This window comes from Gigantopelta aegis, chromosome 14, assembly GCF_016097555.1.
Source record: "Gigantopelta aegis isolate Gae_Host chromosome 14, Gae_host_genome, whole genome shotgun sequence".
NCBI lineage: Eukaryota > Metazoa > Mollusca > Gastropoda > Neomphalida > Peltospiridae > Gigantopelta > Gigantopelta aegis.
This window is the reverse complement of record NC_054712.1, coordinates 56,042,658-56,067,657: the sequence shown is the minus strand read 5'-3', so window position 1 is coordinate 56,067,657 and position 25,000 is coordinate 56,042,658. Positions and strand designations below refer to the sequence as shown.

General features: G+C 38.8%; 2 protein-coding genes across 2 annotated transcripts in view; one reads left to right on the top strand and one right to left on the bottom strand.

The window, feature by feature from the left end:
* LOC121388306 (deoxynucleoside triphosphate triphosphohydrolase SAMHD1-like) overlaps positions 1-5,119 on the bottom strand; it is a 36,071-nt gene extending 30,952 nt beyond the window's left edge. The window contains exon 1 of the mRNA XM_041519598.1: positions 4,588-5,119. The gene's annotated coding sequence lies outside the window, so the exon portion shown is untranslated. The remainder of the gene's footprint in view (positions 1-4,587) is intronic.
* A 1,025-nt stretch (positions 5,120-6,144) lies between these two features.
* The window catches only part of LOC121388303 (lysosomal protective protein-like), a 141,179-nt gene continuing 122,323 nt past the window's right edge, over positions 6,145-25,000 (top strand). Inside the window, exon 1 of the mRNA XM_041519595.1 lies at positions 6,145-6,429. The gene's annotated coding sequence lies outside the window, so the exon portion shown is untranslated. The remainder of the gene's footprint in view (positions 6,430-25,000) is intronic.

The window sequence follows — 25,000 nt, the reverse complement described above, 5'->3', positions numbered from 1 at the left end:
ATTTTAGTCAGTGATGTATATCGTGAAATGGCCTATGGGTGTCCACCATTTTTCTAAGGCTTTCAGGAGTCCTTGGATGTGTAAAACGTAAAGTTTGATTTGTTTAACGACACCACTATATTCCTTGGTATATCAAAGGCCATTGTATGTGCTATACTTTCTACGGAATGGTACATATAAAAGATCCCTTGCTACTAATGGAAAAAATGTAGCGGGTTTCCTCTCTGAGACTGTATCAGTTGAGTGCTCGCTTGAGGTGCTTCCGTCGCAGGATCGAACCACCTCTGTGGATCCATTCAACTGATTGGGTTTTTCCCGTTTCAACCAATGCACCACAACTGATCAAAGGCCGTGGTATGTGCTTTGCTGTGTGTGGGAAAGTGCATATAAGAGAAACCTTGCTGCATTAGGGAAAATGTTGCGGATTTCCCCTGTTGACCAAGAGTCAGAATTACCAAATGTTTGACATCCAATAGCCGATGATTAATTAATCAATGTGCTCTAGTGGTGTCGTTAAACAAAAACAAAACTCTGAGACTATGTTAAAATCACCAAATTTTAATGTTTGACATCCAGTAGCCGATGATTAATAAATCAATGTGCTCTAGTAGTGTCGTTAATCAAAACAAACTTCTTAAAATCGGCATATGATGAGCGTGTCCTACTATACAGTTTTGTATAATGGCCAACGTCATTCCATTTCTCTATGTATAGATCACCGGCCTTGGTGGCGTCATGGTTAGGCTATCGGTCTACAGGCTGGTGGGTACTGGGTTCGGATCCCAGTCGAGGCATGGGATTTTTAATCCAGGTACCGACTCCAAACCCTGAGTGAGTGCTCCGCAAGGCTCAATGGGTATGTGTAAACCACTTGCACCGATCAGTGATCCATAACTGGTTCAACAAAGGCCATGGCAAAGGCCATGGTTTGTGCTAGCCTGCCTGTGGGAAGCGCAAATAAAAGATCCCTTGCTGCTAATCGGAAAGAGTAGCCCATATAGTGGCGACAGCGGGTTTCCTCTCAAAATGTCTGACGCCATATAACCGTAAATAAAATGTGTTGAGTGCGTCGTTAAATAAAACATTTCTTTCTTTCTATGTATGGATCAAGGTATGAAACAAATATTTACTTTCTGCAGTTTCCTTTGTTTTTAACCCTGGTGGGTAAATCAATGAAAGGTAATCTGTGAACTTAATATTATTGAATGATCATAACTTACATGATATATTTAATTTAATTGAAGGGCCATTAATATGCAGTGTTTTACATCCATGTCACAATAATTATTTAGTAAGTGGACGTTTTTGTCATGTATTGTGAAAATGACGACGAACAAACGTGATGAAGATCTATCAAAAAGTTTGTTAAAGTTTGTTTTGTTTAACGACACCACTAGAGCACATTGATTTATTAATCATCGACTACTGCATGTCGAACATTTGGTAATGTTTTACATTTAGTCTTAGCTCGCTACATATTGTTTGAAGATCTATCAAAAAGTTTGTTACAGTTTGTTTTGTTTAACGACACCACTAGAGCACATTGATTTATTAATCATCGACTACTGCATGTCGAACATTTGGTAATGTTTTACATTTAGTCTTAGCTCGCTACATATTGTTTGAAGATCTATCAAAAAGTTTGTTAAAGTTTGTTTTGTTTAACGACACCACTAGAGCACATTGATTTATTAATCATCGACTACTGCATGTCGAACATTTGGTAATGTTTTACATTTAGTCTTAGCTCGCTACATATTGTTTGAAGATCTATCAAAAAGTTTGTTACAGTTTGTTTTGTTTAACGACACCACTAGAGCACATTGATTTATTAATCATCGACTACTGCATGTCGAACATTTGGTAATGTTTTACATTTAGTCTTAGCTCGCTACATATTGTTTGAAGATCTATCAAAAAGTTTGTTAAAGTTTGTTTTGTTTAACGACACCACTAGAGCACATTGATTTATTAATCATCGACTACTGCATGTCGAACATTTGGTAATGTTTTACATTTAGTCTTAGCTCGCTACATATTGTTTGAAGATCTATCAAAAAGTTTGTTACAGTTTGTTTTGTTTAACGACACCACTAGATCACATTGATTTATTAATCATCGACTACTGCATGTCGAACATTTGGTAATGTTTTACATTTAGTCTTAGCTCGCTACATATTGTTTGAAGATCTATCAAAAAGTTTGTTAAAGTTTGTTTTGTTTAACGACACCACTAGAGCACATTGATTTATTAATCATCGACTACTGCATGTCGAACATTTGGTAATGTTTTACATTTAGTCTTAGCTCGCTACATATTGTTTGAAGATCTATCAAAAAGTTTGTTACAGTTTGTTTTGTTTAACGACACCACTAGAGCACATTGATTTATTAATCATCGACTACTGCATGTCGAACATTTGGTAATGTTTTACATTTAGTCTTAGCTCGCTACATATTGTTTGAAGATCTATCAAAAAGTTTGTTAAAGTTTGTTTTGTTTAACGACACCACTAGATCACATTGATTTATTAATCATCGACTACTGCATGTCGAACATTTGGTAATGTTTTACATTTAGTCTTAGCTCGCTACATATTGTTTGAAGATCTATCAAAAAGTTTGTTAAAGTTTGTTTTGTTTAACGACACCACTAGATCACATTGATTTATTAATCATCGACTACTGCATGTCGAACATTTGGTAATGTTTTACATTTAGTCTTAGCTCGCTACATATTGTTTGAAGATCTATCAAAAAGTTTGTTAAAGTTTGTTTTGTTTAACGACACCACTAGAGCACATTGATGTATTAATCATCGACTACTGCATGTCGAACATTTGGTAATGTTTTACATTTAGTCTTAGCTCGCTACATATTGTTTGAAGATCTATCAAAAAGTTTGTTAAAGTTTGTTTTGTTTAACGACACCACTAGAGCACATTGATTTATTAATCATCGACTACTGCATGTCGAACATTTGGTAATGTTTTACATTTAGTCTTAGCTCGCTACATATTGTTTGAAGATCTATCAAAAAGTTTGTTACAGTTTGTTTTGTTTAACGACACCACTAGAGCACATTGATTTATTAATCATCGACTACTGCATGTCGAACATTTGGTAATGTTTTACATTTAGTCTTAGCTCGCTACATATTGTTTGAAGATCTATCAAAAAGTTTGTTAAAGTTTGTTTTGTTTAACGACACCACTAGAGCACATTGATTTATTAATCATCGACTACTGCATGTCGAACATTTGGTAATGTTTTACATTTAGTCTTAGCTCGCTACATATTGTTTGAAGATCTATCAAAAAGTTTGTTACAGTTTGTTTTGTTTAACGACACCACTAGAGCACATTGATTTATTAATCATCGACTACTGCATGTCGAACATTTGGTAATGTTTTACATTTAGTCTTAGCTCGCTACATATTGTTTGAAGATCTATCAAAAAGTTTGTTAAAGTTTGTTTTGTTTAACGACACCACTAGATCACATTGATTTATTAATCATCGACTACTGCATGTCGAACATTTGGTAATGTTTTACATTTAGTCTTAGCTCGCTACATATTGTTTGAAGATCTATCAAAAAGTTTGTTAAAGTTTGTTTTGTTTAACGACACCACTAGAGCACATTAATTTATTAATCATCGACTACTGCATGTCGAACATTTGGTAATGTTTTACATTTAGTCTTAGCTCGCTACATATTGTTTGAAGATCTATCAAAAAGTTTGTTAAAGTTTGTTTTGTTTAACGACACCACTAGAGCACATTGATTTATTAATCATCGACTACTGCATGTCGAACATTTGGTAATGTTTTACATTTAGTCTTAGCTCGCTACATATTGTTTGAAGATCTATCAAAAAGTTTGTTACAGTTTGTTTTGTTTAACGACACCACTAGAGCACATTAATTTATTAATCATCGACTACTGCATGTCGAACATTTGGTAATGTTTTACATTTAGTCTTAGCTCACTACATATTGTTTGAAGATCTATCAAAAAGTTTGTTACAGTTTGTTTTGTTTAAAGACACCACTAGAGCACATTGATTTATTAATCATCGACTACTGCATGTCGAACATTTGGTAATGTTTTACATTTAGTCTTAGCTCGCTACATATTGTTTGAAGATCTATCAAAAAGTTTGTTAAAGTTTGTTTTGTTTAACGACACCACTAGAGCACATTGATTTATTAATCATCGACTACTGCATGTCGAACATTTGGTAATGTTTTACATTTAGTCTTAGAGAGGTACAAAGCCCGCTACATGTTTCCATTAGTAGCAAGAGATCTTTTATATGCACCATCCCACAGACATGACAGCACATACCACAGCCTTTGATATACCAGTCGTGGTGAACTGGCTTGAACGAGAAACAACTCAATGGGCCCACTGACGAGGATCGATCCCAGACCGACCGCGCATCAAGTGAGTGCTTTACCACTGGGATATGTCCCGCCCCTGAATATCTATAATGTCACATGGCTTTGTGATGAAATAATTGTATTGGTTGATTATCTAGCAACGTAAACCGGCACCTAATAAAGAAATCGGCAAATAACTTACCTCGATGCGTTAGTATTTTGTCTCGATGCGTTAGTAGTATTTTGTTTTTCTCTCGCTTCAGGTGTCTGAATATCCTGTGTACGAAGATACACGATGACTGACGACGAGGAAAGAACAGATAGTACGTGCAAAACACTATCATATGAGGATATTTTTTGTCGAACTCTTTCATTCACGAAGGAAAATATTGTGTTCGTAACTTAGGGACGGTTACACTTTGTTTGTAGAGAGCCCCCACTGTAGGGTTTGTTTTGTATCAGTGCCAGTGCAAATATTTTGAAAGATTAATATCAAAACCACTGTGGATCAGGGAACTGAAAATGTGAGTGTGCAAATATTGGAAGGCTTACGTTGAGACGGTTGGTTTTCTGGGTCAAAATGCATACAGTTATAAATTAACATTATATATAACATTAGGTCAGTTTAGATATGACATCCAAACTAAAACCAACGAACGCGATAAGAACAGACTTGACAAGGGCGGATCCAAGATTTTGTAAAGGGGTGGGGTGGTAAAAATAAAATGAGTCGAGCTCCCAAAGTTAGCGAGATCGTGTGTGTGTTGGGGGGGGGGGGGGGGGGGGGTGAAATAAAGAAGCTCGGAGACCCATTATCAGGACAATTTAGTTTTGTATATTGTGGATGATGATTTTAAAGAAACAAGTCACTAAAAGTGGTGTGGGGTTATGTCACGTGCCGCCTGTGGACCACCTGGATCCATCGATGTTTGACGAGTACTTTTCACAAACTGGGAGATGACGAGGCTTTTGCTGGTGCAAAAAAGGTTCGCGACGCTTTCAAAAGACGTTTTATAGTCTCTGTACAGTAACACAATAGTTGAATGGACGCCAGCCAGCGAGCCGTTCATTCAAGCGCCTTCCTGTTCAATTCAAGAAAAAATGAGATGATGGCTTATATAGTAACGAGGGACGGCGTCACATGAGATGAAAAAAAAAAATATATATATATATATAATTATTATATATATACGGATTTTTATTCTGCTCTATATGAATAAAGACAGTACATTTGGCTTGTGCCCCTAACTAAAGATTGTGCCCCCACCCGGCAGGCACGGCGGAGCAGGGAGGGGCGAGGGCTCTAGCCCCTTCAATCTAGTTTTTAAAATTTGATTGAGGAGCATACCCCCAAACCCTCTATAAACTTTGCTTTGTACCCTCGATCTCAATCAACCCTTCCAATCTAAGTCCCCCCCCCCCCCCCCCCCCCCCCCACCCCCACCCTTCAATGTCTACTTGTTTCCGCCGTGCCTAGCGCATCAGGCGGACGCTTTACCACTTGGCTATGTCCCGCCCCCTCCCTGTGAGAAGGACTATAAGTAAATTATTTATCTGAAAATAGTCAAACTTCAACGATGAGAGTATCTTCATTATAATATAAGGATTCCTATGTGTTGTTCATACACCTGGAGCATCACCTGATCTGTACTGTACTGGCCTCTGAAAATAGTCAAACTTTAACGATGAGAGTATCTTCATTATAATATAAGGATTCCTATGTGTTGTTCATACACCTGGAGCATCACCTGATCTGTAGCATCACCTGATCTGTACTGTACTGGCCTCTGAAAATAGTCAAACTTCAACGATGAGAGTATCTTCATTATAATATAAGGATTCCTATGTGTTGTTCATACACCTGGAGCATCACCTGATCTGTACTGTACTGTCCTCTGAAAATAGTCAAACTTCAACGATGAGAGTATCTTCATTATAATATAAGGATTCCTATGTGTTGTTCATACACCTGGAGCATCACCTGATCTGTACTGTACTGGCCTCTGAAAATTTCGAAAGCGATAGTTTCGTTCGCGTCGCTCGCGTAAGTATAGTTTTGAGTGACCCGTTTTTCGTTCGCGCATTGAATTTATAACATCATTTACATGTTTATAACGGTTTACGTAAAAACGAAATGGGCTATCTGAATATTTGGTTCCGTAATCCATAAATGGTTCGCACAAAATGTTTATTTTGACATGCCTGCTATAGCCAAAAAGGTTTCTTCTATCCGGGCTAGAAGTAGTTATCCGTGCCGACGGGGTTTACACTAGCTCGTGTGTCGTCTAGCGTTACTCTATTATATATGTGAGAATAACGCTTGAGATGACTGTGTGTAATTGTCCGGCAATCGTCGACGACAAAATGGTAGACAGCTATTGTGTTTGACCGAATTGTATAATTAGACCGAAATAACTCAAAACTACCAAATAAAGTATCTGTACCTTTTTACATATTAAATCGAACTTCTCAAAATCTTAATACAGTATATTTTTGAACTGGTAGGAAACGTTGTACAGTGAGTTTATAGCTACTTAACTCTACCAGATTTGTTGATGCGGACTCTATCTCACAGGAGGATATTGGAAATCTTATCAATCTAATTAAAATTAGCTCCACTATTACATGTGAATCTAACAGCAGCCAGTTGGAGCTCATGTCCACCAATCAAAACCTTACTTGCAGAATTTATTTGTTTTGTTCCTGTATGTAATTATTTAGTTATATGGAATAGTTGCCATTCATTTAATATAGGACTTAATTCCGTCAAATGAAGATGATTTGTCCTTTACTAAAAAGGGCATTTCATATTGTTTCTGTAAGCCTCATACACAAATAAAATTTATCGAAAAAAGATCGGGCACTGTAGGAAACACCAATGTTGAGTTGTTCTGGGTCTGTTATTAGTACATCTAAAACATTGACGTGTTTCTGTTTTCCGTTTCTGTTCAAATTACCGACATCAAGTAGCCTACTAGTGTACAGGCAATATGTACAATTACCTCACACAAATTGCAACAAAAGCTCTCTCAGTTGTTTTGTACCCCTGGAGGTCTCCTCTTTGACATATAAAAAGTCCTAACAAATCCTCCAGGGGGAAAGTCCCAAAATCTGGGAAATCCAATATGGCCGCCACCCGGCTTAGTGTCAATCGTTCATAAAAATCCAAAAGTGATACAATCATGAATAATACCACTTTTTAGGGTGTTTTGTTATCGAGGAGTCCTATACTGATCTTATTTTGACGATTTGAGGTCAAGGTCACCCCTTAAGGTTATCCTAATGTATGGGAACAATGAATGACTCATTCATTGAAGATACCAGATGTTTCTGTGGGGTCCACATTACTGGTTGGTGAGAATGATTGTAGATCTTGAGACATAAAATATGCTGGAGGTGCTTGCTCTGGTATAACTGTTGGTACTGGCTCTGACTGAGTGCTATTTGTGGACATTGTCCTCAGCTTCTCATTGTCCTCATGTGCTCCATTTTAGCCTGAACATTCTCGTCTTTGACCATGTGCCTTTTGCTGTTCCTTTTCCATCTGAGTATAGTAAGCTCTGTTTAGAGTATTTGTGAAGTAATAAATTGAGCTTTCTGTAGATTTTTTTTTTTCTTCGGAGCTACCGAGAAGAATCGTCCTACGTTTGGGTGGCTTCCATACAGAGATGAGCTGATAGCTTCATCCGGGCTACAAGAACTACTGGAGTTGATCTAAGCCTCCAATGTTGTGGTCCATATGTTTAGTGGCAAGGATTACGTGCACACTTCATTGTTGACACAGCCCATATTGCCCTGATGCTACCAAATGTGCTCAATGCCCCTCGACCACGCCAATCTAACAAATCACACAGCAATGAGAATGAAAATCCGGACTTGGCTGAAGCAGCTGCACGGCCACCAGATGAACAATCTGCAGATGTAAGCAAGAATTCGAACCTGGACGGAGCTTGTACCCTCTGAGAAGCTGATGGATGGGGCTATGTCTGCTGAAGAGGTTTGCCTGTCTGATGTCCTGAAAAGAATCAAAGACCGCCTTCAGAAGCATTCTGAGTCCGCGACATCCTACGCAAATACATCAGGGCAGAGCGCACTGGAAACTGGGCATTACACCTACAGGCCATCCAGTACATGCTGCCCTACCTGGCAGCCCCGGGCGACAATCTGTACATCAAATCTGCAAGGGTGTATCTGCAGCAGATGTCCAGCCTCAAGGCTAAACACCCTGATGTCCAAAAACGTTTCGATGAGGGGTTCCACGTGATTCGACGAAGCGATCGACTATGGGCAGGTCTTTCATCCGACCTGATTATTGATCAAGTTCTGATGAGAAGTTTGAAGACCAGCGGGGGGCTCACACGAGGCCGAGGGATGACAGAGCAACAGCGGCTGCTGTGGCTGCTATCGATGCCTTCCTATGCAGAAGTAAACCAGGCAATGCAGGAGCTTACAGGGGTGAACTACAACACTGGGGAGCAAACCAAGGACATGGCCAAAGCAAGACAAGCTCGTGACTGGAAGGACTAGCAGCTTTCCAGTATCTACAGGAGCGAAATCCGTTCAGCAATGACCCAAGTCTGCGGAGCATTGCCACTGGAGTCCATGCCCGCCTCACCGTCAACGTCGATACAGCACAGACAGTTGGGGCCACGATACTGAAGTCTATGGAACGGAGAACACCTATTGAGTACACCTGCAAGAGGAAATACCAAAGTGTCACCCTCGCCATGAAGTCATCAATCATGATTGATGGAGATCAAGTCCAGATTGATCCGCAGCTCCTTTTCCAGAGACTGATCACTGTTGTGCAGACAACAGGCGAATTGGAGTCGGCCTTCAAGCATGAAGTATGCAGTTACCCATCAGCACTCGTTGATTCCTCTCTTCTACTCCGAGAAGCACACAAGCTAGCCCTTGCTGATGCCATCTCGGATCTTGTTGGACCTGATGTCCCAGCAGATATCCCAGATGATGGAACCCAGTATGTCTTGAATGGTGGGGCACTTGTTCAACGTATCCCATGGTCTCGCGGATCTACATACAGAAACATCTGCCACCAGTATACTGAGTATGTAACAAAGAAGTGCAGAGACGCCATAGTCATGTTTGATGTAGACTTCACATAAATTTGGAAATGTTTCAATGCCTGTATCATGGCCAGTGTTTCTTTCTCGATGGTTGAGTAGTTCATCTGATGGCGATCAAACTTCTTGGAGAAGAAACTGACGGGATGGTCTAGACTGTCATCAACTTCTTGAAACAACACCCCGCCTGCAGACGGCTCCGTCATATGTTAGTTGGCAGGCTACTGACACAAGACATCATATACAGATTACGTTCGCAAAACTTCATAACTTTAATTAGCATACACTGTCAAGCTCCCCACTATACCAAAATTTCTGATCTTGTGTAATATTCTCTCCATACTCATCCAATTCCTCTTTTGGAATATCAATAGGAAGATTTTGTTACATACATGTCGCACTGACAATGTTTAACCATGATGGCCAAGCAACTTTATATTCACTTAATTTTTCAATAACGGAAATGCTGAAGAAAAAAAAATTAAATGCTGAACCCACGGAATAAAATAGTTAACATCTCGACAAACAAAACAGCAAATATTCAAGCTTGACTGTTTTGTTTCTTTGAATACTATGTTTTGATGTTTTTAAAGCATTTAGGTCAACTACATCAACTTTCTTGTGATAAGCAAAATATGTCTACGCATTCAATACAGCAGTTTTACAAAGGTACATGGACTTCGTTACGTGTGACATAATGCAATAAATATAGAGATGGTGAAAAAAGAGTGAAGTATGTGGACCTCTGAATATCTACCGAATTGTACCTTTGACTGCCTTCACCTCTGGCACCTTGTACAGCGAATTCTGCTAATTCACCAATCCGATGGCACTCTGCCGACACATACGTACTTTGTATATGTTCATCAATAGTGCATTAGAAGACGTTTGCTGGCGTGGCGGTCTATGTTTAGATTAAAAATCATTTATGACACGCATCCGTCTAAATATAGACTAGTTATCTGACTGTCTGTGACCGAGCCGGACTAGACCATTACAGAGAAGGGATATAATCATACAATATTTACCTGTGCTGTGCAGGACAATACTGCTGCACGTTGACACTCGAGAGTTGAGTGTTTGTGTAACAGGGGCATTTTAATCTGTACATAATGTTTTATTTTGTTTATTTCAGTTTACAATTAGTTTGTTCTTTCTTTCAGACTGACATGCAAACTGAAATAATTATAGTTCACCTGACTCTTGCACACACTTCACTGTCGTTCGCGTCACGGCAATCGGTACCCACGTTTTCAGCAATAACTTTACTTCTAAAAACAAAACAAAATTCGCTCCTATTTTTTTAATTTTTGAAATAATTTAATTTAAATTACAAGAAACAATAGTTCTTTTTTTAAATTTCTAAAACCTTTTTCCTTTTTTGCCTATATGTCGACCGAAATTAAAATAATCAAGAAAAAACACGATTTGTTTTTAACGAAATTTATAGTATAATAGTATATCTTTACTCCTTTGCAATAAATAAAGAATTCATACAACGTATTAAAATTTGTCAATTTAGGAGGGTCGAGTTTCATGAATTTCACACAAAATGTCAAATATCGCGTTTTCGCCAAAATCTTCAAAACACAACCACCTTAAATTGTAAGATATGTCTACAACATAGTAATTTTAATTGAAGTTTGTGGTTGTTATGGTTATGAAAATGACCGTGGAAAATTGCTCAAAAATCAAACATTGTCTAAAAAAAATAGTTTTTTTCGCTATTTTTTAAATAATTTTATTTAAACTCACTTAAATGTTTTTATTGTTTTTTGTTATTTCCAAAACTGTTTTTCATTTTCGCCTACGTCGATCCAAACAAAAATAATAAAGGAAAAAACCCCTACTCAGACTGCTAGCTGTTTGTGGTATAGGCCCACGAAATGCACAGAACACACAATTCATCCACCCCTTGCAGCAGCAGCCATGGTACAGCCCACGCATGTTAGACGTTTACCGGACAAAAGACACACAAAAACACCTTCGTGTCGTTTATAAGACAAAAATTACAAATATTACACATTTAGCATAATCTACAATCAATCCCAAAGTCATAAGAGCCCATAAAATCGAGAAATTGATACATTTGTTTACAAACTTTGACGTTTTCACCAAGTTCGCAACAGCAGACATATGGAGTACGCATGCGCTGAGAGTAAGAAAGTTCGTAAACTTCACTTTTTTCAATTAAAAAATGACGGATTATAATCTGCACCAATCAAAAACATATTTACACTGATAGCTCGGCAAGTATCTCAGGCATTAATTGGCTAGCGAACTGGGATGAAACCGCCTCCTGTCAAAATGCTTGACACGGGGAATCCCTTCGAGTCTCCGATTTTAGCAGGGAATCCTCAAGCTTTTCCATTAGGAATGAAATTTAAACGATTTAAAAATATTAAAAATGACGGTGGAAAAATCAATCAGAAAAATATAACAAAACTGTTTTCGGGTAGAAAAATGGTTAAAGTTCCATATTCTGAGCGAACTGGCTCGCAATCACCGTTTTATTAAAATAAAAATGGTGTTGACAGCGAAAAAGCCAATGTCAAAACGTTACTTAACCATTGAATTTAATTAGGTCAGCGCTCAGTGAGCAAACTTCTTGTAATGCCTACATCGCATACCACTTGAAACCAGAACACGCATTTGAGGTTGTGCTTATCGGTCAGCATTTTGAAGCGATGTTCCCATCAGCGTCTTAAAACGTTTCAGAACCGTTTTGGAAACGTTTTGAAGACAAAAATGTGTTGTCGTTCCTATACAGTGCTGTTATAACGTTGTTGAAACGTTTCAACCAAAAAGCGTCTGGACAATTTTTATACAATTTCAGCTAAAACGGATAGTCTGAAACAGCTTAGGTATTAAATGATCACGCTTTATTGTGTTTTAACTCAGGCGTTTGTATATTGGAATAAAATATTACCTAATACTAACAACGTATTGAGTGTGTACGTTAAAACGCTTTCAAAACGATATAGAAAGGCTTGTGGGAACAGCTAGTTAATATTGATTAAAAATGTTTCAAACAGTTTGGGGACTTTTTAGAAGTGGTATTAGTGGGAGCTCATCTTAACGTATTATGATACATTCAGGCAGATTGTTGATGCTGACGAGGTGTTAGTTCTGGATAGTGGAATATATGAAATTGGTGATAATCGATTTTCGTTTTTCTTTTTTGTTTCTTTCTACTTTTTAAATTATTTTTGTTATGGCCAACATGCAATAACTCCATTAATTTAAGTGAATTACCTCGTTGGCATCGACTGGGTAGTGAAATAGGATAGGATATTCAATTTGACTTTTACATTGTGGAATTAAACCTATGCACTCTCCTTTTTATTTGGTATCTATGAATCACAAAAGTAAACTACAAGTAAATCTACATTAACTTAGTTAACTTTGAAGGAGGGATGTCATGGTTTATTTAACGACGCACGCTTAACACACATTAAATACGGTTATATGGTGTCGGACGTATGGTTAAGTACCACACAGATAATGAGAGAGGAAACCCGCTGTCGCAATGCGAAGGGTTACCTTTTCCGATTAGCAGCAAGGGATCTTTTATGTATGACTGGATGTTTAACGATACCCCAGGACATATAAAACAATACAGACTAGCTAGGGATCTTTTATAAGCATGACCTCACAGCCATGATAGTACATACCACGGCCTTTGTTACACCAGTTGTGGAGCACTGGCTGGAACGAGAAATAGCCTAATGGGCACACCGACGGGAATCGATCTTAGGCTGACCGCGCATGAGGCGAGTGCTTAACCACTGAACTACGTCCCATCCCTATGCATATGCAGATGCATATGCGACTTAAATATTTTCGCGAATCGTCCTATATGGGACATGCATTGTACAGGTAGGCATGTTTACAGCGGATGGGGGATGGGGGAAGAATGTTAAAAATACATTTTAAACGAATGGAACTGGATAATAATTTGCATAGTATTGCAATTTCATTTTCTATATTTCTTCTTTTTTCCTTTAAGAAAGACAACATTCAGTAGTGATGTTTGTCAGTACCGTAACGGAGGTCAGTACCGTAACAGGGAATAAAATCATTCATGTGTGCTCCAAATTTTATTTTATTTCATAATGTATTGATGCAACATCTCGTTTCAAACGAAATACTTTAATCAACGGTGAAATTTTTCTACTGCATCGAAACTACCTCAAGATTTTTTTTTTTTTTAATATTCATTTTGCACGTTGTTTAAAAAAACAGTGTCACTTTATATTCATTATTTATTAGTTAAAGCCATTAGAAAAACAAACAAGAATCTCAACTTGTAGAAAACCTTTTAAATTTAGTTAGGGATAAAACGTTTTCATCATGTATGTTTTGTTATTAATTTGTGATTAATTTACAATCATGTTACTGTACTGACAAAATGAGCAGGTGACCTAGTTTCGATAAGGTCATTTATAAAAAATGTTTAAGAAAAGTGCGCTGCTAACATTGACATATGATCCCCTGGTGTTTTTATTCTATCGAGTCATCCAATAATTTAAATAAAAATAGTGACTTGTTATTTTTGAAAGTACAAACCTGAATTTGGGATTTCATCTGATAATAACCCTTAAACGTGATATTAAATAAATGTAAATAGAGAATAATACATGAGTGGCCGTTAGATACCATTCATCTCACAACGTGCTGTTTTACAATGTATCTAACGAGCGAAAGCGAGTTTGATACGGTCTTAAACAACGAGTTGTGAGATAAATGGTATCTAACGGACACGAATCATCGAATGTATTATACTATTTCTTTCATATCCTCAAAAACCAGATTTTAAGCCAATTTTAACATCTTTACGACTAAAAGTTATTTACAGCCGGTTACACTTATACCTAACTTACGCGTCACAGACACGTGATTGCCAGTTTAACTATACGTCACAGTGTAGTCTATTTCCACCGTGTTGTTTTTCACTGGATGCATGGCACTGGTGACCTAGGAGCAGCCAGTCGTATGTCTTGAAATTGTTAACATACGTACCTGTGTAAAGAACCTATATGTTATTAAACAAGTTATTAAGAAACAAGAGTAAACAGTACTTTAAACTATTTGTAAAACAAATTCATGAAATCGTGTGTAATTCAGAATGTCCATGCTGGCTCTGTTTTACCCATACAAAAGCATGTTCTTGTCGTCTTTGTTTGCCACATCCTTGTTGTGTCGACACCAGACATCTGTGGTAATATATGCAACTATTTCAGTCTGGGGCGAGGCGTAGCCCAGTGGTACAATGCTCGCTTGATGCGCGGTCGGTTTGGGATCGATCCCCGTCAGTGGGCCCATGGCGCTATTTCTCGCTCCAGCTAGTGCACCACGACTGGTACATCAAAGGCCGTGGTATGTGCTATCCTGTCTATGGTATGGTGCATATAAAAGATCCCTTGCTGCTAATCGAAAAGAGTAGCCCATGAAGTGGCGACAGCGGGTTTCCTCTTTCAATATCTGTGTGGTCCTTAACCATATGTCTGACGCCATATAACCGTAAATAAAATGTGTTAAGTGCGTCGTTAAATAAAACATTTCCTTCTTCCTATTTCAGTCTATCAGTGGAATGGGTGGGTGGGGGGGGGGGGGGGGGGGGGGGGGGGGGGGGGGGGGGGGGGGGGGGGGGGGCGTTGTTAGGTGGTAACGTGCTCGCCTGGTGTGTGGTCGGTTCGGTGGCCCAGTGGGTCATTTCTCGTCCCAGCCAGTGCACTACGACTAATATATCAGAGACTGTCGTATGTTCTATCCTGTCTATGGGACAGTGCTACTAATGGACAAATGTAGCAGGTTTCCTCTCTAAGACTATATGTCAGAATCACTAAATGTTTGGCATTCAGTAGCCGATAATTAATAAATCAATCTACTTTAGTGGTGTCGTTAAACAAAACAAACTTAACTTTATCAGTGAAATGTTCAAAAAGAAAGAAATGTTTTATTTAACGACGCACTCAACACATTTTATTTACGGTTATATGGCGTCAGACATATGGTTAAGGACCACACAAAGTTTGAGAGGAAACCCGCTGTCGTCACTACAAGTAGAAGTAAATCAAAGGCATTGGTATGTGCTATCCTGTCTGTGGAATGGCGCATATAAAAGATCCGTTGTTGCTTGATTGCTCTCTAAAACTATATCTCAAAATTACAATAGCCGATGATCAATAAATCAATGTGCTCAAGTGGTGTCGTTAAACAAAACAAAAGTTTTGTTATGTAGAACACCTAACACAGCATATTCGATTGAGCCTTTTGAGGTTGGAAGGAAGGAAGGAAGGAAATGTTTTATTTAACGACGCACTCAACACATTTTAATTAGTTGTATGGCGTCGGACATATGGTTAAGGACCACACAGATATAGAGTGAGGAAACCCGCTGTCGCCACTTCATGGGCTACTCTTTTTGATTAGCAGCAAAGGATCTTTTATGTGCACATCCCACAGACAGGATAACACATACCACGGCCTTTGATATGCCAGTCGTGGTGCACTGGCTGGAGCGAGAAATAGCCCAATGGGCCCATTTGAGGTTGGTGTACCGGACCCAGTAACAGTGTTATGTGTCCATCTTTATCAAGTACAAAATGTCAAGTAGTTCGCCACTATCATTCTTGATAGCTTTAAAAAATAAATGTCCGCTTTTCAAACTGATTATTTACAAAATTCCACAAAGCCATTAGACGTTCAATCAGACGTGTATTGAGTATCCCCCCCCCCCCCCCCCCCCCCCGGTGTTATATTATTCCTGTACAAAAACGTATTAAGTTACTGTTTCCATGATTGGGGATACTGATATATCAGTGACGTAAGAAGGTGCCAAAAAGTGGGGGGGTGGGGGAACACACACACACGTATATAAACCATCGTTGCTGCTACTGGATCAAGAAAAGGGGGTGCACATGCCCACTTGCCCCTCTCTCCCCCCAGTGTATATCATATATGGTGGGGTGTTGTTTTTTTTGTGTGGGTTTTTTTTTGTGTGTTATCATTTGACTCTTTATACGTGTCTTTCCCTGACCCAGTACTGTGTTCACACTTCGCGCGCTAACATACTTGTAGAATTACTCAGCTCAATCGGCCGGTGACCCCATCTTCAGTAACTAGTATACCATCGCCCGACTCTTTTTCTTCGTCCCTGCAAGTCTCCTGTGATTCGTCAGTATCAGGGTCAGGGCGTGACCCAGACCTAAACCGCTCACCTAATGCGCGGTCAGTCTGGAATTGATCCTCATCGGTGATTCATTGGGTTATTTCTCGTTTCAGCCAGTGCACCACGACCGGTATATCAAAGGCCGTGGTATGTGTTATCCTGTTTGTGGGATATCATTGGCTGTGGTATACGCTATCATGTCTGTTTGACGGTGCATATACACGATCTCTTGCTACTAATGGACAATTGTAGCGGGTTTCCACTCTAAGGCTATATGTCAAAATTACCAAATGTATGATAAAAGCACGAAATTTTATATATTGTATATCATGTTACTAAGTCACTTATTTATAATGTTAACCATTAGAAATTCGAAGATGTACGCATATTTTCAAGATGACCACCATGTATCAGTTTTGCTAATGGACTAGCACTAAAATTGGATGGAATATATTTTTAATGAAACAATCCTAAATTTTAACATTAAAATTCATACATCTTATCACATTCATTTCTCCTAATTCATAGAGCGTTCATGGTGTGTGCGTCGTTATAATTTGCACACCTGTCATATATATAAATAAACGTGTGTGTGTGTGTGTGTGTGTGTGTGTGTGTGTGTGTGTGTGTGTGTGTGCAAACTAATTACTACGCATTTCAGGTTAGCACATTTTGCCCGAATATCTCTACCTCTACCACTCCCCCCCCCCCACCCCCCCCCACCCCAAGATGACCACCATGTATCAGTTTTGCTAATGGACTAGCACTAAAATTGGATGGAATATATTTTTAATGAAACAATCCTAAATTTTAACATTAAAATTTATACATCTTATCACATGTGTGTGTGTGTGTGTGTGTGTGTGTGTGTGTGTGTGTGTGTGTGTGTGTGTGTGTGTGTGTGTGTGTGTGCAAACTAATTACTACTCATTTCAGGTTAGCACACACCGGCCTCGGTGGCGTCGTGGCAGGCCATCGGTCTACAGGCTGGTAGGTACTGGGTTCGGATCCCAGTCCTGGCATGGGATTTTTAATCGAGATACCGACTCCGAACCCTGAGTGAGTGCTCCGCAAGGCTCAATGGGTAGGTGTAAACCACTTGCACCGACCAGTGATCCATAACTGGTTCAACAAAGGCCATGGTTTGTGCTATCCTGCCTGTGGGAAGCGCAAATAAAAGATCCCTTGCTGCCTGTCGTAAAAAGAGTAGCCTATGTGGCGACAGCGGGTTTCCTCTAAAAACAGTGTCAGAATGACCATATGTTTGACGTCCAATAGCCGATGATAAGATAAAAAATCAATGTGCTCTAGCAGCGTCGTTAAATAAAACAAACTTTACTTTTTCAGGTTAGCACATTTTGCCCGAATATCTCTACCTCTACCACCCCCCCCCCCCCCCCCCCCCCCCCACACACACACACACCCGTCTCGTACGCTTATGAGTATGTTGGCTGTAATAGAAGGACATTGTCGTCGGAAGAGTGTGTGCCTGATACATATTGCTTACAGACGCTATATGTATTTTTACAATGCCATTTAGAATGCTCTTCCATCCAAAACGTACGACAAAACAGACCGTGGGCATTACACTAGGTGATGTTCTATAATTCTTGTTGCTGCGTAGACTAAATGAATACATGGATGTATTTAACAACAACAGATTGTAGTGATATACTGGTTCTGAAAATATCATATTTTATATTTATCATGCAAGTTTGAGCGTATATGTTCATTTAAAGTTTTATTACGTCACTGCCTGATAACATCTCCGTTGCTAGCTTGATAACTGTGGCGTTGCTATGTGTTATCAGGAAACGTCCGCTAGACTGGTTTATGCGCTTCACGGTAAACCAAATGGCCACGTTGGGAACCAATCAAATAGTTCGCGAAAGTTAGCGAAACATTTGCTGGCTGAAATTGGGGCAGGTCACTAGGAAATGAATTGGGCGCATGACAGGTAGGTCGTTTCAGAATCGTTCAAACATTCATTTACAGCAATAATTGTTGAACTGCATAAATAAATATAACATTTACACTTCCCGTAAGATCAAATTACCTCTTATTTTGTAATTCTCCATTTTCCTCTTTTATATATATATATATATATATATATATATATATATATATATATCTGCAAACTTGCATACCTGAGTAAATTTGGTCATATGAACGCATTTGCATACATGAGTAAATATACTCACATGTGTAATTTTTAATAATTTTCACCTAGCGGAAACCACACTATCTTCAGTCATTTGTACGCACACAACTTGCTTACCTGAGCAAAATTATGTTTCCAAACATTTCTATAAATATATGAAATGAGATTAGGTCAGGCCATGTTCCTATTACACAGTAGTCATGTAAACGCTTAGCAAATATAGTTTTGCACACGTGGGTAAAATAAGCAAAAACACGTATGTATTTATATTTACTCATGAGTGTAAATTTTGGTCATGTGAATTTTTCTACCTATGGCGGATTTCTCAGATTTCGGGGAAATAGGGGTATCGCAGGGGTCTGCGGCATTCGTGTGTAGCAGTCACATATTCGGCGGGGCTCGTGCGGTGTCTAGATTCCAATCGCGAGGCGCCCGTGTGTAAACTACAAGCGTACCGCAGGATAATCCTACGGACGCCGCGCGGCAGTCGGACGGGAGCTGTGAGATACCCGTACGCTTTTTATACATCGTACGGAGCTCGTGAGGGACTCTCACGGACATCGTAAGATACTCGTACGATGATCTTGGAAATCGTTCAGGTGCCGTACGATTTGAGGAGCCAGAAATTCCGTCCCAAAATCGTACGGCATCTGTACGAATGTTGCGGGGGTCGTAATGGACCCGTGCGATGCTGTTTTGTCTACGGGCTTGCGGCCATTAAAAATTTCTACGACATATCGGGAACTTTTAACTCCGCGCTAAAAGCTTTCGATGCGCCCTACGGCGAGGAAAGAACGCCAAGGCGCCTGCAGGATAACTACGGCACCCTTGTGGCCGCCGTGAGATTTCCCCCGAAATTTGTGCCCGTACGGGCGCCTTGTCCCGAATCGGTGGCTATGTGACTGTAGCATAAGGGAGAGTTTGTAAAATTTAAACTTTCAGTTCAATATTCCAGACTTTAAAAGATGAACCTTCCAAATAGTTAATATTGAAAATCAAAGGTGCATGCACATATTATAAAACTACCTTGTGGCTGGTCTCTATGATTGAAATATGGTAGGGGTGGGGCGGTTACCAAGGTACATCATAATTTATTACGTTAGTATGACAAGAACGTATGCGCTGTGTTTTTCCACTACATGCAGTAAGATAGATATAAGTGCATGTGATCGATTTCATGTTATCGCATGTCAAATGGTAGATAAAATACAAAGGGTAAAGTATGTTTGTATATGTTCAAATAGTATCTAGGTAGGAATGAGAGGGGGTTGGATGTAAACGGTAGAGGTGCAATAGACTGGATAATGAAGTTCACCCTTGATGAACCAAAGACCGTTCTTTATATTGCCGTGTCTGTGGATAAAACATAAAAACAAAAACAAAGATACACACAAACACGCACAGTTATAACACACACAAACACAAAAACACACACACAAAAAAAAAACACACACATACACACAAAATATGCGTGTTCAGGACAATTTCTCTGGTATTATCGTGTTATATCATATTTCATAAATTTAACGTTAAGCACAAAGTAAAAAATAGCAGGTTAGCTTATGACTGACTCTCTCTCTCTCTCTCTCTCTCTCTCTCTCTCTCTCTCTCTCTCTCTCTCTCTCTCTCTCTCTCTCTCTGTGTGTGTGTGTGTGTGTGTGTGTCTGTCTCCCCCCTCTCGCTCTCTCTGCCTGTCTGTATCTCCCCCCCCCCCTCCTCTCTCTCTCTCTCTCTCTCTCTCTCTCTCTCTCTCTCTCTCTCTCTGAAAATAGCTGAGATAATAAACAGTATAAGAAACTGTGTTCCAGTTTTTATCTAATTTATATTCCTATAATTTATATAATAATTTTAATCTGTCACTTGCTAAAGCTCGTGAAAAGTAAAAATGATTTCACTCGGGACATAAATTTGATAATAACTGGTAACTTGTTTACTAAACTTTGTTTTTCTTTAACGACACCACTAGAGTACATAGAGTACATCAGCTATTGTATGTCAAACAGTTGGTAATTTTTACATAGCGTCTTAGAGAGGAAACCCGCAACATTTTTCCATTAGTAGCCAGAATAGCACATACCACGGCCTTTGATATACCAGTCGTGGTGCACTGGCTAGAGCGAGAAATAGCCCACTGGGCCCACCGACGGGGGTCGATCCTAGACAGACCGCGCATCAAGCGAGCACTCTAATACATGGCTACGTCCACAGTAAGAAATGACCTGTAGCTGTTCGTGATGTGATAAGCCACCAGTGGATTGTAAGAGGGACGTGTTACACCGTAGGGACGGTGTACGGCAGGGGTTAATTGCACACCAGGAAATGCTTGATTTTTATCACTAAAGTAAGAATTCCTTTCGTTATCACCGTGACATTTTAAATAATATCTCAATACATAATTAAAGGGACATTCCTGAGTTTGCTGCAATTTTTAAGATGTTATCGACTAACAGAGACCTTTTCACGACTGTAATTATATATCAAATATATTTTTCTGCATAAACTATTAGTGGTTATATATAAAACATGTTTCTGATCGTTTTAATATTTGTACTTGGTTAAATTTCATTTTATTTCCTAAAAACTATTTTTTTTGTACGTACGAAATTATTTGAAGACAAAATCCAGTTTGGGCTTCTTACTAATATTAAGACGATCAGAAACACATTGAATATACAGACACTGATATTCTATACAAGAAAATATATTTAATATGCAAGTTTAATCGTAGAAATATTTTATTAGTCGAAAACATCTTACAATGCAGCAAACTCGGGAATGTCCCTTTAACTAATCTGTATGAAATTTTAGGCTGTAAAAATATACAGTTTGGTTTACTTTCGTACCGAAAATCGCATGTTTTTGTTTTTCCATTCCCGAACAGCATGAATAAATGGCACTGGTTCGGTGTCAACCGTAGCACTTCAGCTCACTTGCACAACAAAAACCACGTAATGTCATTCATAACATCTAAAATTGAATACATAACCTTTTACGTAGATGAACATTGAATCTTCTTGGAAAATATCTAAACTTTCTGCTTAGTATTAATTTTACAATCCGCTCCGAAAGACGAGCATAGTGAATACACCAGTGTACGACGCGCACCCATTTGCCGATTTTCAGTGTACGAATCTCACCCCCGTAACCTTTTGGTTGTTTCGTTACATCGTGTTCTTTTTATTAATTTTTTTTTTCTTTTATAACTACATTTCTATCCAAATTAGCATACAGGTACTATATACATGTGACTGTTGAACTGTTGACTGTTATCAATAACATAAACGTCATGAAAAGTTCACAATTATTATTTGTGTGATATTATGGAAAATGATATTATGGAAAATGATATTATGGAAAATGTAAATCGTTTCGCTGCAAAAGATATCTTAAGGATCATGTGAAAAGTATGCACACACTCTAGTTTAATTATGTGAATGTGGAGCACGGTACAAATAGGCCTACCGTTCTTCCTTGAATAAACACGGAGGTAGAAGATGCTTGGCGCAGTTATTAAGTTGCTCTGTATTTGGTTTTACTGTATGTCACAGTGGATCTGTTATGATATTTCATTGTTGTGGTATCTGTTTCAAGCCATCATGTTCATCATGTTCACATGTTTTTATAGTTAATAGAAAACGTAGATCTTTGTTTTTAAGTGCACAGACTGATGCCATACTGTTTTCGATGTCATTTTAACTGAATATCAGTTCCAATCTGATTAAAATTAGCTCTAGGGGGTCTACCAGTAGATCTAACAGCACTGCGTGGACTGCCATCTCCAGGTAACATTTCATCTATAATTATAGCGTTATTCGGGAGCATACAAATTCTAAAAATATCGGGAGAGATTATTTATGCAATAGGCGAACTTGTTGGTCTATTTCAACATTGAAAAAACATGGGGAAAAGTGCAGTAATAAACTCTGGATTGTATACTAACATAAACAGATTTTATGGCTATACCATCAGGTTTGTTTTTCGTTCTTGAAACGAATTTCGTATAAATTTTTATATTGCAATTAGTTTCCGGCGTACTTCGTAATTCACCCGAATCATTTCGTATACCCTCGGCATAATCCCGAATGTTTTCAAATTCTTTTCAAATCACTGGCATGATTTTGCAAGTAATGTTTTGATTGGTCGAAAAAAAGAAAGAAAGAAATGTTTTATTTAACGACGCACTCAACACATTTTAGTTACGGTTATATGGCGTCAGACATATGGTTAAGGACCACACAGGTTTTGAGAGGAAACCCGCTGTCGCCACTTCATGGGCTACTCTTTCCGATTAGCAGCAAGGGATTTTTTATTTGCGCTTCCCACAGGCAGGATAGCACAAACCATGACCTTTGTTGAACCAGTTATGGATCACTGGTCGGTGCAAGTGGTTTACACCTACCCATTGAGCCTTGCGGGGTACTCACTCAGGGTTTAGAGTTGGTATCTGGATTAAAAATCCCATGCATCGACCGAGATCCGAACCCAGTACCTACCAGCCTGTTGACCGATGGCCTATTTGATGTTGATTTATGAATGTGCTCTAGTGGTGTCGTTAAACAAAACAAACTTTACTTTTTCTCTGGCTAATATATCCAAGGATCATCTGCATGCTTGCCCCTACCACTATCCACACTAATGTCGCTCTTATGTTTTTTAGTTCTTTAGTTTCATACTTCGACCTTCTGTTTTTTTAACTCACATAGCCTTCAGAATTGGGGCGAGACGTAGTCCAGTGGTAAAGCGCTTGTTTGATGGGCGGTCGGTTTAGGATCGATCCCCGTCGGTGGACCCATTGGGTTCTTTTTCGTTCCAGCCAGTGCACCACGACTGGTATATCAAAGGCCGTGGTATGTGCTATCCTGTCTGTGGGATGGTGCATATAAAAGATATCTTGCTGCTAATCGAAACGAGTAGCCCATGAAGTGGCGACAGCGTGTTTCCTCTCTCAATATCTGTGTTGTCCTTAATGTTAAGTTCTAAGATCACTACCCATCTGACACCATCAGACAACCAAAGAGACCAAGTGAAAACTGATTTTATTTCTACCTACAGCAATATATAAAACAAGGAAAGAAAACAATATGTAAATTAAGGTGGATGACCATGTCAGGACCAGGTCAGCCCTTCCTTCCTGGTGCCAACAATTAAACATAAACACTCTTTTATCTCAGCACCGAGACAGACACTTAGGTTTGTTAACTACACACAGTCAGACCTGTATCTCCCCTCCCAAGTAGAAACTATTTTATATGGCTTATTTTATATACCCCGTTGAACTAGAACTACGAATTTAAAGTTAACCTCATATATCCTAACACTTAACCATATGTCCGACGCCATATAACTGTAAATAAAATATGTTGAGTGCGCCGTTAAATAAAACATTTGAGAATCTCAAGTGAATTACAATATACTCATGTAAATAGTTTTGCTAAGGGCTCACATGCTGAATTTGCATATGGAACAAATTTTGCACTATCTCAAGCCTAGATGCACATTTACTCCTAGAGTAATTTTATTCATGAGTAAATATGTTCGCATGACATATACTCACATGCACACGTTTGCATACAAGAGTATTTGTTTACACACACACACACACACACACACACACACACACAGATATATATGCAAACTTGCATACATGAGTAAATATACTCACATGTGTAATTTTTAATAGTTTTTACCTAGTGGAGACTACATGCAAATTAACATTTGCCTATAAGTAAAAGTATTGCTTGAATATTTCACACTATCTTCGGTCATTTGTACGCACACCAAAACTTGCTTACCTGAGCAAATGTTTCCAAACATTTCTATAAATATATGAAATGAGATTAGCTCAGGCCGTCTTCCTTTTACACAGTAGTCATGTAAGCGCTTAGCAAATATAGTTTTGCACACGTGAGTAAAATATGCATAAACACGTATGTATGTATATTTACTCATGAGTGTAAATTTTGGTCATGTGAATGGGGCTTTAATATACTTGCATGAGTAAACCGGTGCTTGTATTTGAGGTACAATGCTACAGTTACATATCCACCGGACCCCGCACGAATTGTTCTACCTATGGCGGATTTCTCAGATTTCGGGGAATCGGGGGTATCGCAGGGGTCTGCGGCATTCGTGTGTAGCAGTCACATATTCGGCGGGGCCCGTGCGGTGCCCTTTGAAGTTTTCTAGATTCCAATTG